This window comes from Pseudophryne corroboree, unplaced genomic scaffold (genome assembly GCF_028390025.1).
Source record: "Pseudophryne corroboree isolate aPseCor3 unplaced genomic scaffold, aPseCor3.hap2 scaffold_651, whole genome shotgun sequence".
NCBI lineage: Eukaryota > Metazoa > Chordata > Amphibia > Anura > Myobatrachidae > Pseudophryne > Pseudophryne corroboree.
The window spans coordinates 220,396-234,013 of NW_026970240.1; the positions used below are offsets into that span (position 1 = coordinate 220,396).

The 13,618-nt window shown below is 34.7% G+C and overlaps 1 non-coding gene across 1 annotated transcript; it reads right to left on the minus strand.

The window, feature by feature from the left end:
* Positions 1-12,182: 12,182 nt before the first annotated feature.
* TRNAN-AUU (transfer RNA asparagine (anticodon AUU)) lies at positions 12,183-12,256 on the minus strand. Its single transcript has one exon. It is a non-coding gene; the product is annotated as a tRNA-Asn (tRNA).
* Between the last annotated feature and the right edge of the window lie 1,362 nt (positions 12,257-13,618).

Consider the following 13,618-nt stretch of genomic DNA (forward strand, 5'->3'; position numbering starts at 1 on the left):
TACCTGTGTGATAATTAGATATCACCTTGTTTTCGCATTAAACAGACTTCCACATGAGAAAGCAGCAAGGATGCAGTGGCGTTAATGTTTCCTGGTGTCAACTTGTATTATTTCAGTAGACATTGAAATGAGGATGCATCTTGCTGCCTTTCCAATGAAGCAAGTTTAATTTAGTAATAGGTGAAAAACCATCCTTACAAAGGTGTTAATCAGAGACTTGGCTTTGTGGACACTTTTCAGAGAACAAATTTGTTAGCAAAAAATAAAGCCAGAAAATGAAGAGCTGTTTAATCACTCAATTGGATTTTTCTGCCAGCATATTTTTTTTCTCTGCAAACCACTGCTAAATTGTGCTTCCTCGCTGTTTTTATAAAATCAATGAATCAAATCTAACTCTGATTACATCAGAGAAGGCCAGGTACCCTACACCATAAGAGGGGGTTTGAAATTTTGACTTGTCTACTTAAAGATCACCAAAATCTGATAACAAGATCAATTACATCCCTGGGTGGGATTGAACCACCAACCTTTTAGTTAACAGCCGTACACACTAACTGATTGCGCCACAGAGACACTTTGCGAAAGTGCATACTGACAAAGGCTAATAAGCATTCATCTAAAACATTTCCTAGAAAAACTTTAAAAAGTCAATAATCTGGAGAGTTTTTGTAAGATGTTTCTTCCATCAACCAACGAAGAAACACATTGGTACTTTCCCATGATGAGTGAGTGCTTCAGGATCTCTTGCACTTACATGTGCAGCAAAGTACAGCAATGGAAGCATGCTGGGCTCATAACCCAGAGGTAGGCAGATTGAAACTATCCTCTGCTATATGCATTTTTTTTTGTTAATTAAAGTAATCCAAAACTGGGATTGATATTTTGGCTCTTTTATTTTTACTTAAAGTACAATAACTCTTACCATTTTAATTTGTTTTAATAGTATATTGACAGTATTGTTTTCTTTCAAAAATCCACTTCATTTTCTTTACCCTATTATTAAAATGGTAATTGACAAAAACAAACTACATTGTCACCAGAAGAGCAATACAAAATGTACAAGTGATATATTAAAATCATCTTTCCAGCTTGAATTTCAATGATGCATTGGGGCAACGATTTTGTGAGAAACATCTTCACCCTTAAATAAAGATTTTCTTAATTCCTTACCTGTGTGCTAATTAGATATCACCTTGTTTTCACATTAAACAGACTTCCACATGAGAAAGCAGCAAGGATGCAGTGGCGTTAATATTTCCTGGTGTCAACCTGTATTATTTCAGTAGACATTGAAATGAGGATGCATCTTGCTGCCTTTCCAATGAAGCAAGTTTAATTTAGTAATAGGTGAAAAACCATCCCTACAAAGGTGTTAATCAGAGACTTGGCTTTGTGGACACTTTTCAGAGAACAAATTTGTTAGCATAAAAATAAACCAGAAAATGAAGAGCTGTTTAATCACTCAATTGGATTTTTTTGCCAGCATATTTTTTTTCTCTGCAACCCACTGCTAAATTGTGCTTCCTAGCTGTTTTTTATAAAATCACTGAATCAAATCTAACTCTGATAACATCAGAGAAGGCCAGGTACCCTACACAATAAGATGGGGTTTGAAATTTTGACTTGTCTACTTAAATATCACCAAAATCTGATCACAAGGTCAATTACGTCCCAGGGTGGGATTGAACCACCAACCTTTTGGTTAATAGCCTTACACACTAACCAATTGCACCACAGAGACACTTTGCAAACGTCCATACTGACAAAGGCTAATAAGCATTCATCTAGAACGTTTCCTAGAAAAACTTTAAAAAGTCAATAATCTGGAGAGTTTTTGTAAGATGTTTCTTCCATCAACCAATGAAGAAACACATTGGTACTTTCCCATGATGAGTGAGTGCTTCAGGATCTCTTGCACTTACATGTGCAGCAGAGTACTGCAATGGAAGCATGCTGGGCCCATAACCCAGAGGTAGGCAGATTGAAACTATCCTTTGCTATATGCATTTTTTTTGTTAATTAAAGTAATCCAAAACTGGGATTGATATTTTGGCTCTTTTATTTTTACTTAAAGTACAATAACTTTTACCATTTTAATTTGTTTTGATAGTATATTGACAGTATTGTTTTCTTTCAAAAATCCACTTAATTTTCTTTACCCTATTATTAAAATTGTAATTGACAAAAACAAACTACATTGTCACCGGAAGAGCAATACAAAATGTACAAGTGATATATTAAAATCATCTTTCCAGCTTGAATTTCAATGATGCATTGGGGCAACGATTTTGTGAGAAACATCTTCACCCTTAAATAAAGATTTTCTTAATTCCTTACCTGTGTGCTAATTAGATATCACCTTGTTTTCACATTAAACAGACTTCCACATGAGAAAGCAGCAAGGATGCAGTGGCGTTAATATTTCCTGGTGTCAACCTGTATTATTTCAGTAGACATTGAAATGAGGATGCATCTTGCTGCCTTTCCAATGAAGCAAGTTTAATTTAGTAATAGGTGAAAAACCATCCCTACAAAAGTGTTAATCAGAGACTTGGCTTTGTGGACACTTTTCAGAGAACAAATTTGTTAGCATAAAAATAAAGCCAGAAAATGAAGAGCTGTTTAATCACTCAATTGGATTTTTCTGCCAGCATATTTTTTTTCTCTGCAACCCACTGCTAAATTGTGCTTCCTAGCAGTTTTTTATAAAATCACTGAATCAAATCTAACTCTGATTACATCAGAGAAGGCCAGGTACCCTACACAATAAGAGGGGGTTTGAAATTTTGACTTGTCTACTTAAATATCACCAAAATCTGATCACAAGGTCAATTACGTCCCTGGGTGGGATTGAACCACCAACCTTTTGGTTAATAGCCGAACACACTAACCGATTGCGCCACAGAGACACTTTGCAAAAAGTACATACTGACAAAGGCTAATAAGCATACATCTAGAACGTTTCCTAGAAAAACATTAAAAAATCAATAATCTGGAGAGTTTTTGTAAGATGTTTCTTCTATCAACCAACGAATAAACACATTGGTACTTTCCCATGATGAGTGAGTGCTTCAGGATCTCTTGCACTTACATGTGCAGCAGAGTACTGCAATGGAAGCATGCTGGACCCATAACCCAGAGGTAGGCAGATTGAAACTATCCTTTGCTATATGCATTTTTTTTTGTTAATTTAAGTAATCAAAACTGGGATTGATATTTTTGCTCTTTTATTTTTACTTAAAGTACAATAACTTTTACCATTTTAATTTGTTTTAATAGTATATTGACAGTATAGTTTTCTTTCAAAAATCCACTTAATTTTCTTTACCCTATTATTAAAATGGTAATTGACAAAAAAAACTACATTGTCACCAGAAGAGCAATACAAAATGTACAAGTGATATATTAAAATCATCTTTCCAGCTTGAATTTCAATGATGCATTGGGGCAACAATTTTGTGAGAAACATCTTCACCCTTAAATAAAGATTTTCGTAATTCCTTACCTGTGTGCTAATTAGATATCACCTTGTTTTCACATTAAACAGACTTCCACATGAGAAAGCAGCAAGGATGCAGTGGCGTTAATGTTTCCTGGTTTCAACCTGTATTATTTCAGTAGACATTGAAATGAGGATGCATCTTGCTGCCTTTCCAATGAAGCAAGTTTAATTTAGTAATAGGTGAAAAACCATCCCTACAAAGGTGTTAATCAGAGACTTGGCTTTGTGGACACTTTTCAGAGAACAAATTTGTTAGCATAAAAATAAAGCCAGAAAATGAAGAGCTGTTTAATCACGCAATTTGATTTTTTTGCCAGCATATTTCTTTTTCTCTGCAACCCACTGCTAAATTGTGCTTCCTAGATGTTTTTATAAAATCACTGAATCAAATCTAACTCTGATTACATCTGAGAAGGCCAGGTACCCTACACAATAACAGGGGGTATGAAATTTGACTTGTCTACTTAAAGATCACCAAAATCTGATAACAAGGTCAATTACGTCCCTGGGTGGGATTGAACCACCAACCTTTTGGTTAATAGCCGTACACACTAACTGATTGCGCCACAGAGACACTTTGCAAAAGTACATACTGACAAATGCTAATAAGCATTCATTTAAAACGTTTCCTAGAAAAACTTAAAAAAGTCAATAATCTGGAGAGTTTTTGTAAGATGTTTCTTCTATCAACCAACGAAGAAACACATTGGTACTTTCCCATGATGAGTGAGTGCTTCAGGATCTCTTGCACTTACATGTGCAGCAGAGTACAACAATGGAAGCATGCTGGGCCCATAACCCAGAGGTAGGCAGATTGAAACTATCCTCTGCTATATGCATTTTTTTTTGTTAATTAAAGTAATCCAAAACTGGGATTGATATTTTGGCTCTTTTATTTTTACTTAAAGTACAATAACTTTTACCATTTTAATTTGTTTTAATAGTATATTGACAGTATTGTTTTCTTTCAATAATCCACTTCATTTTCTTTACCCTATTATTAAAATGGTAATTGACAAAAACAAACTACATTGTCACCAGAAGAGCAATACAAAATGTACAAGTGATATATTAAAATCATCTTTCCAGCTTGAATTTCAATGATGCATTGGGGCAACGATTTTGTGAGAAACATCTTCACCCTTAAATAAAGATTTTCTTAATTCCTTACCTGTGTGCTAATTAGATATCACCTTGTTTTCGTATTAAACAGACTTCCACATGAGAAAGCAGCAAGGATGCAGTGGCGTTAATGTTTCCTGGTGTCAACTTGTATTATTTCAGTAGACATTGAAATGAGGATGCATCTTGCTGCCTTTCCAATGAAGCAAGTTTAATTTAGTAATAGGTGAAAAACCATCCCTACAAAGGTGTTAATCAGAGACTTGGCTTTGTGGACACTTTTCAGAGAACAAATTTGTTAGCATAAAAATAAAGCCAGAAAATGAAGAGCTGTTTAATCACTCAATTGGATTTTTTTTGCCAGCATATTTTTTTTCTCTGCAACCCACTGCTAAATTGTGCTTCCTAGCTGTTTTTTATAAAATCACTGAATCAAATCTAACTCTGATTACATCAGAGAAGGCCAGGTACCCTACACCATAACAGGGGGTTTGAAATTTTGACTTGTCTACTTAAAGATCACCAAAATCTGATAACAAGGTCAATTACGTACCTGGGTGGGATTGAACCACCAACCTTTTGGTCAATAGCCCTACACACTAACTGATTGCGCCACAGAGACACATTGCAAAAGTATATACTGACAAGGGCTAATAAGCATTCATCTAAAACGTTTCCTAGAAAAACTTTAAAAAGTCAATAATCTGGAGAGTTTTTGTAAGATGTTTCTTCCATCAACCAACGAAGAAACACATTGGTACTTTCCCATGATGAGTGAGTGCTTCAGGATCTCTTGCACTTACATGTGCAGCTGAGTACAGCAATGGAAGCATGCTGGGCCCATAACCCAGAGGTAGGCAGATTGAAACTATCCTCTGCTATATGCTTTTTTTTTGTTAATTAAAGTAATCCAAAACTGGGATTGATATTTTGGCTTTTATTTTTACTTAAAGTACAATAACTTTTACCATTTTAATTTGTTTTAATAGTATATTGACAGTATTGTTTTCTTTCAAAAATCCACTTAATTTTCTTTACCCTATTATTAAAATGGTAATTGACAAAAACAAACTACATTGTCACCAGAAGAGCAATACAAAATGTACAAGTGATATATTAAAATCATCTTTCCAGCTTGAATTTCAATGATGCATTGGGGCAACGATTTTGTGAGAAACATCTTCACCCTTAAATAAAGATTTTCTTAATTCCGTACCTGTGTGATAATTAGATATCACCTTGTTTTCGCATTAAACAGACTTCCACATGAGAAAGCAGCAAGGATGCAGTGGCGTTAATGTTTCCTGGTGTCAACTTGTATTATTTCAGTAGACATTGAAATGAGGATGCATCTTGCTGCCTTTCCAATGAAGCAAGTTTAATTTAGTAATAGGTGAAAAACCATCCTTACAAAGGTGTTAATCAGAGACTTGGCTTTGTGGACACTTTTCAGAGAACAAATTTGTTAGCATAAAAATAAAGCCAGAAAATGAAGAGCTGTTTAATCACTCAATTGGATTTTTCTGCCAGCATATTTCTTTTTTCTCTGCAAACCACTGCTAAATTGTGCTTCCTAGCTGTTTTTATAAAAGCAATGAATCAAATCTAACTCTGATTACATCAGAGAAGGCCAGGTACCCTACACCATAAGAGGGGGTTTGAAATTTTGACTTGTCTACTTAAAGATCACCAAAATCTGATAACAAGATCAATTACATCCCTGGGTGGGATTGAACCACCAACCTTTTAGTTAATAGCCATACACACTAACTGATTGCGCCACAGAGACACTTTGCATAAGTGCATACTGACAAAGGCTAATAAACATTCATCTAAAACGTTTCCTAGAAAAACTTTAAAAAGTCAATAATCTGGAGAGTTTTTGTAAGATGTTTCTTCCATCAACCAATGAAGAAACACATTGGTACTTTCCCATGATGAGTGAGTGCTTCAGGATCTCTTGCACTTACATGTGCAGCAGAGTACAGCAATGGAAGCATGCTGGGCTCATAACCCAGAGGTAGGCAGATTGAAACTATCCTCTGCTGTATGCTTTTTTTTTTTAATTAAAGTAATCCAAAACTGGGATTGATATTTTGGCTCTTTTATTTTTACTTAAAGTACAATAACTTTTACCATTTTAATTTGTTTTAATAGTATATTGACAGTATTGTTTTCTTTCAAAAATCCACTTAATTTTCTTTACCCTATTATTAAAATGGTAATTGACAAAAACAAACTACATTGTCACCAGAAGAGCAATACAAAATGTACAAGTGATATATTAAAATCATCTTTCCAGCTTGGATTTCAATGATGCATTGGGGCAACGATTTTGTGAGAAACATCTTCTCCCTTAAATAAAGATTTTCTTAATTCCTTACCTGTGTGCTAATTAGATATCACCTTGTTTTCGCATTAAACAGACTTCCACATGAGAAAGCAGCAAGGATGCAGTGGCGTTAATGTTTCCTGGTGTCAACTTGTATTATTTCAGTAGACATTGAAATGAGGATGCATCTTGCTGCCTTTCCAATGAAGCAAGTTTAATTTAGTAATAGGTGAAAAACCATCCCTACAAAGGTGTTAATCAGAGACTTGGCTTTGTGGACACTTTTCAGAGAACAAATTTGTTAGCATAAAAATAAAGCCAGAAAATGAAGAGCTGTTTAATCACTCAATTGGATTTTTTTTGCCAGCATATTTTTTTTCTCTGCAACCCACTGCTAAATTGTGCTTCCTAGCTGTTTTTTATAAAATCACTGAATCAAATCTAACTCTGATTACATCAGAGAAGGCCAGGTACCCTACACAATAAGAGGGGGTTTGAAATTTTCACTTGTCTACTTAAATATCACCAAAATCTGATCACAAGGTCAATTACGTTCCTGGGTGGGATTGAACCACAAACCTTTTGGTTAATAGCTTTACACACTAACCAATTGCACCACAGAGACACTTTGCAAAAAGTCCATACTGACAAAGGCTAATAAGCATTCATCAAGAACGTTTCCTAGAAAAACTTTAAAAAGTCAATAATCTGGAGAGTTTTTGTAAGATGTTTCTTCCATCAACCAATGAAGAAACACATTGGTACTTTCCCATGATGAGTGAGTGCTTCAGGATCTCTTGCACTTACATGTGCAGCAGAGTACTGCAATGGAAGCATGCTGGGCCCATAACCCAGAGATAGGCAGATTGAAACTATCCTTTGCTATATGCATTTTTTTTTGTTAATTAAAGTAATCCAAAACTGGGATTGATATTTTGGCTCTTTTATTTTTACTTAAAGTACAATAACTTTTACCATTTTAATTTGTTTTAATAGTATATTGACAGTATTGTTTTCTTTCAAAAATCCACTTAATTTTCTTTACCCTATTATTAAAATGGTAATTGACAAAAACAAACTACATTGTCACCAGAAGAGCAATACAAAATGTACAAGTGATATATTAAAATCATCTTTCCAGCTTGAATTTCAATGATGCATTGGGGCAACGATTTTGTGAGAAACATCTTCACCCTTAAATAAAGATTTTCTTAATTCCTTACCTGTGTGCTAATTAGATATCACCTTGTTTTCACATTAAACAGACTTCCACATGAGAAAGCAGCAAGGATGCAGTGGCGTTAATGTTTCCTGGTGTCAACCTGTATTATTTCAGTAGACATTGAAATGAGGATGCATCTTGCTGCCTTTCCAATGAAGCAAGTTTAATTTAGTAATAGGTGAAAAACCATCCTTACAAAGGTGTTAATCAGAGACTTGGCTTTGTGGACACTTTTCAGAGAACAAATTTGTTAGCATAAAAATAAAGCCAGAAAATAAAGAGCTGTTTAATCACTCAATTGGATTTTTCTGCCAGCATATTTTTTTTCTCTGCAACCCACTGCTAAATTGTGCTTCCTAGCTTTTTTTTATAAAATCACTGAATCAAATCTAACTCTGATTACATCAGAGAAGGCCAGGTACCCTACACAATAACAGGGAGTATGAAATTTGACTTGTCTACTTAAAGATCACCAAAATCTGATCACAAAGTCAATTACGTCCCTGGGTGGGATTGAACCACTAACCTTTTGGTTAATAGCCGTACACACTAACTTATTGCGCCACAGAGACACTTTGCAAAAGTCCATACTGACAAATGCTAATAAGCATTCATCTAAAACGTTTCCTAGAAAAACTTAAAAAAGTCAATAATCTGGAGAGTTTTTGTAAGATGTTTCTTCCATCAACCAACGAAGAAACACATTGGTACTTTCCCATGATGAGTGAGTGCTTCAGGATCTCTTGCACTTACATGTGCAGCAGAGTACAGCAATGGAAGCATGCTGGGCCCATAACCCAGAGGTAGGCAGATTGAAACTATCCTCTGCTATATGCTTTTTTTTTGTTAATTAAAGTAATCCAAAACTGGGATTGATATTTTGGCTCTTTTATTTTTACTTAAAGTACAATAACTTTTACCATTTTAATTTGTTTTAATAGTATATTGACAGTATTGTTTTCTTTCAAAAATCCACTTCATTTTCTTTACCCTATTATTAAAATGGTAATTGACAAAAACAAACTACATTGTCACCAGAAGAGCAATACAAAATGTACAAGTGATATATTAAAATCATCTTTCCAGCTTGAATTTCAATGATGCATTGGGGCAACGATTTTGTGAGAAACATCTTCACCCTTAAATAAAGATTTTCTTAATTCCTTACCTGTGTGATAATTAGATATCACCTTGTTTTCGCATTAAACAGACTTCCACATGAGAAAGCAGCAAGGATGCAGTGGCGTTAATGTTTCCTGGTGTCAACTTGTATTATTTCAGTAGACATTGAAATGAGGATGCATCTTGCTGCCTTTCCAATGAAGCAAGTTTAATTTAGTAATAGGTGAAAAACTATCCTTACAAAGGTGTTAATCAGAGACTTGGCTTTGTGGACACTTTTCAGAGAACAAATTTGTTAGCATAAAAATAAAGCCAGAAAATGAAGAGCTGTTTAATCACTCAATTGGATTTTTCTGCCAGCATATTTTTTTTCTCTGCAAACCACTGCTAAATTGTGCTTCCTCGCTGTTTTTATAAAATCAATGAATCAAATCTAACTCTGATTACATCAGAGAAGGCCAGGTACCCTACACCATAAGAGGGGGTTTGAAATTTTGACTTGTCTACTTAAAGATCACCAAAAGCTGATAACAAGATCAATTACATCCCATGGTGGGATTGAACCACCAACCTTTTAGTTAATAGCCGTACACACTAACTGATTGCGCCACAGAGACACTTTGCGAAAGTGCATACTGACAAAGGCTAATAAGCATTCATCTAAAACGTTTCCTAGAAAAACTTTAAAAAGTCAATAATCTGGAGAGTTTTTGTAAGATGTTTCTTCCATCAACCAACGAAGAAACACATTGGTACTTTCCCATGATGAGTGAGTGCTTCAGGATCTCTTGCACTTACATGTGCAGCAAAGTACAGCAATGGAAGCATGCTGGGTTCATAACCCAGAGGTAGGCAGATTGAAACTATCCTCTGCTGTATGCTTTTTTTTTTTAATTAAAGTAATCCAAAACTGGGATTGATATTTTGGCTCTTTTATTTTTACTTAAAGTACAATAACTTTTACCATTTTAATTTGTTTTAATAGTATATTGACAGTATTGTTTTCTTTCAAAAATCCACTTCATTTTCTTTACCCTATTATTAAAATGGTAATTGACAAAAACAAACTACATTGTCACCAGAAGAGCAATACAAAATGTACAAGTGATATATTAAAATCATCTTTCCAGCTTGAATTTCAATGATGCATTGGGGCAACGATTTTGTGAGAAACATCTTCACCCTTAAATAAAGATTTTCTTAATTCCTTACCTGTGTGCTAATTAGATATCACCTTGTTTTCGCATTAAACAGACTTCCACATGAGAAAGCAGCAAGGATGCAGTGGCGTTAATGTTTCCTGGTGTCAACTTGTATTATTTCAGTAGACATTGAAATGAGGATGCATCTTGCTGCCTTTCCAATGAAGCAAGTTAAATTTAGTAATAGGTGAAAAACCATCCCTACAAAGGTGTTAATCAGAGACTTGGCTTTGTGGACACTTTTCAGAGAACAAATTTGTTAGCATAAAAATAAAGCCAGAAAATGAAGAGCTGTTTAATCACTCAATTGGATTTTTTTTGCCAGCATATTTTTTTTCTCTGCAACCCACTGCTAAATTGTGCTTCCTAGCTGTTTTTTATAAAATCACTGAATCAAATCTAACTCTGATTACATCAGAGAAGGCCAGGTACCCTACACAATAAGAGGGGGTTTGAAATTTTGACTTGTCTACTTAAATATCACCAAAATCTGATCACAAGGTCAATTACATTCCTGGGTGGGATTGAACCACCAACCTTTTGGTTAATAGCCTTACACACTAACCAATTGCACCACAGAGACACTTTGCAAAAAGTCCATACTGACAAAGGCTAATAAGCATTCATCAAGAACGTTTCCTAGAAAAACTTTAAAAAGTCAATAATCTGGAGAGTTTTTGTAAGATGTTTCTTCCATCAACCAATGAAGAAACACATTGGTACTTTCCCATGATGAGTGAGTGCTTCAGGATCTCTTGCACTTACATGTGCAGCAGAGTACTGCAATGGAAGCATGCTGGACCCATAACCCAGAGATAGGTAGATTGAAACTATCCTCTGCTATATGCATTTTTTTTTGTTAATTAAAGTAATCCAAAACTGGGATTGATATTTTGTCTCTTTTATTTTTACTAAAAGTACAATAACTTTTACCATTTTAATTTGTTTTAATAGTATATTGACAGTATTGTTTTCTTTCAAAAATCCACTTCATTTTCTTTACCCTATTATTAAAATGGTAATTGACAAAAACAAACTACATTGTCACCAGAAGAGCAATACAAAATGTACAAGTGATATATTAAAATCATCTTTCCAGCTTGAATTTCAATGATGCATTGGGGCAACGATTTTGGGAGAAACATCTTCACCCTTAAATAAAGATTTTCTTAATTCCTTACCTGTGTGATAATTAGATATCACCTTGTTTTCACATTAAACAGACTTCCACATGAGAAAGCAGCAAGGATGCAGTGGCGTTAATGTTTCCTGGTGTCAACCTGTATTATTTCAGTAGACATTGAAATGAGGATGCATCTTGCTGCCTTTCCAATGAAGCAAGTTTAATTTAGTAATAGGTGAAAAACCATCCCTACAACGGTGTTAATCAGAGACTTGGCTTTGTGGACACTTTTCAGAGAACAAATTTGTTAGCATAAAAATAAAGCCAGAAAATGAAGAGCTGCTTAATCACTCAGTTGGATTTTTTTTGCCAGCATATTTTTTTTCTCTGCAACCCACTGCTAAATTGTGCTTCCTAGCTGTTTTTTATAAAATCACTGAATCAAATCTAACTCTGATTACATCAGAGAAGGCCATGTACCCTACACCATAAGAGGGGGTTTGAAATTTTGACTTGTCTACTTAAATATCACCAAAATCTGATCAGAAGTTTAATTAGGTCCCTGGGTGGGATTGAACCACCAACCTTTCGGTTAATAGCCGAACACACTAACCGATTGCGCCACAGAGACACTTTGCAAAAAGTGCCTACTGACAAAGGCTAATAAGCATACATCTAGAACGTTTCCTAGAAAAACATTAAAAAAGTCAATAATCTGGAGAGTTTTTGTAAGATGTTTCTTCCATCAACTAACGAATAAACACATTGGTACTTTCCCATGATGAGTGAGTGCTTCAGGATCTCTTGCACTTACATGTGCAGCAGAGTACTGCAATGGAAGCATGCTGGACCCATAACCCAGAGGTAGGCAGATTGAAACTATCCTTTGCTATATGCATTTTTTTTGTTAATTTAAGTAATCAAAACTGGGATTGATATTTTTGCTCTTTTATTTTTACTTAAAGTACAATAACTTTTACCATTTTAATTTGTTTTAATAGTATATTGACAGTATAGTTTTCTTTCAAAAATCCACTTAATTTTCTTTACCCTGTTATTAAAATGGTAATTGACAAAAAAAACTACATTGTCACCAGAAGAGCAATACAAAATGTACAAGTGATATATTAAAATCATCTTTCCAGCTTGAATTTCAATGATGCATTGGGGCAACAATTTTGTGAGAAACATCTTCACCCTTAAATAAAGATTTTCGTAATTCCTTACCTGTGTGCTAATTAGATATCACCTTGTTTTCACATTAAACAGACTTCCACATGAGAAAGCAGCAAGGATGCAGTGGCGTTAATGTTTCCTGGTGTCAACCTGTATTATTTCAGTAGACATTGAAATGAGGATGCATCTTGCTGCCTTTCCAATGAAGCAAGTTTAATTTAGTAATAGGTGAAAAACCATCCCTACAAAGGTGTTAATCAGAGACTTGGCTTTGTGGACACTTTTCAGAGAACAAATTTGTTAGCATAAAAATAAAGCAAGAAAATTAAGAGCTGTTAAATCAAGCAATTTGATTTTTTTGCAAGCATATTTCTTTTTCTCTGCAACCCACTGCTAAATTGTGCTTCCTAGATGTTTTTATAAAATCACTGAATCAAATCTAACTCTGATTACATCAGAGAAGGCCAGGTACCCTACACAATAAGAGGGGGTTTGAAATTTTGACTTGTCTACTTAAATATCACCAAAATCTGATAACAAGGTCAATTACGTCCCTGGGTGGGATTGAACCACCAACCTTTTGGTTAATAGCCATACACACTAACTGATTGCGCCACAGAGACACTTTGCAAAAGTACATACTGACAAAGGCTAATAAGCATTCATCTAAAACGTTTCCTAGAAAAACTTAATAAAGTCAATAATCTGGAGAGTTTTTGTAAGATGTTTCTTCTATCAACCAACGAAGAAACACATTGGTACTTTCCCATGATGAGTGAGTGCTTCAGGATCTCTTGCACTTACATGTGCAGCAGAG